This window comes from Mastomys coucha, chromosome X, assembly GCF_008632895.1.
Source record: "Mastomys coucha isolate ucsf_1 chromosome X, UCSF_Mcou_1, whole genome shotgun sequence".
Classification (NCBI taxonomy): Eukaryota; Metazoa; Chordata; class Mammalia; order Rodentia; family Muridae; genus Mastomys; species Mastomys coucha.
In genome coordinates this window covers 12591747-12592703 of record NC_045030.1, presented here as the reverse complement: position 1 = coordinate 12592703, position 957 = coordinate 12591747, and the positions used below count along the sequence as shown (strand labels likewise).

At 35.3% G+C, this 957-nt stretch overlaps 1 long non-coding RNA gene across 1 annotated transcript in view; it reads left to right on the top strand.

The window, feature by feature from the left end:
* The window catches only part of LOC116072636, a 74565-nt gene that overhangs the window by 26879 nt on the left and 46729 nt on the right, over window positions 1-957 (top strand). The gene's annotated exons all lie outside the window — the stretch shown is intronic.

Sequence of the window (957 nt, the reverse complement as noted above, 5' to 3'; positions counted from 1 at the left end):
TAAGATGGTCTATCCATAAAGTCATTGGCCAACTGTTTCAATGAACAATGGTTCTGCTTGGAGGGTGGAACAGACATTAGGTGCAGGTAAAAATCTGGTTCATTAGCTGTGATAATTTGGAAAAGCATTCATCTCAGAGAAAGAGTAAGTTATAAAGTCCTCTTCTTCAAACTTGATACAAGAGCTACAAATGTCAAGCAAAGCATTCAGTCTCACTTTGTTGTTCCCTTTCCTAGAAGCCACATCCCAAGTTGATTGTCTATCTCTCCTTTGGGTATATAGATACTTTTGAAATATACAAGCTGTTCTGAAAACCATAGTTAGTGTACAAACATGAAATAAACAGTACTACTAAGAGAGAGGCTGAGATAGGAGAAGCAAGATTTCAAGACCCTTATGTTGTATACAGCAAGACACTGTCACAAACAAACAAGCTGAAAGTGTATATAGATTGAACAATATTGGACCTATTTGTCCAATTACCAAATTAGAGAGACCATTAGATGACAATCAATAAATTTCCAAATCCTCATATTATTGGATTTCAATCTATTAGGATATATTGGTAATATTCATTTTCATATTAAGATATTAAGAAAAGGTAATTGTCACTTCCTGTTGTTTTTGTTGTAAGAGTTGTAATTAGATCTGTGTGGATTTGTTGAAAGATTACAACGTCTCTTTTTTGCATCTTCTAGGGTGTAGTTTTGCTCCTTATGTTGATGTTCTCCATCTATTATCCTTTGTACGGCTGGATTTGTGGAAAGATATTGTGTAAATTTTGTTTTGTTATGGAATATCTTGTTTTCTCCACCTATGGTAATTGAGACTTTTGCTGGGTATAGTATCTTGGGCTGGCATTTGTATTCTTGTAGGTCTGTACGACATATGCCCAGGATCTTCTAGCTTTCATAGTCTCTGATGAGAAGTCTGGTGTAATTCTGATAGGCCTGCCTT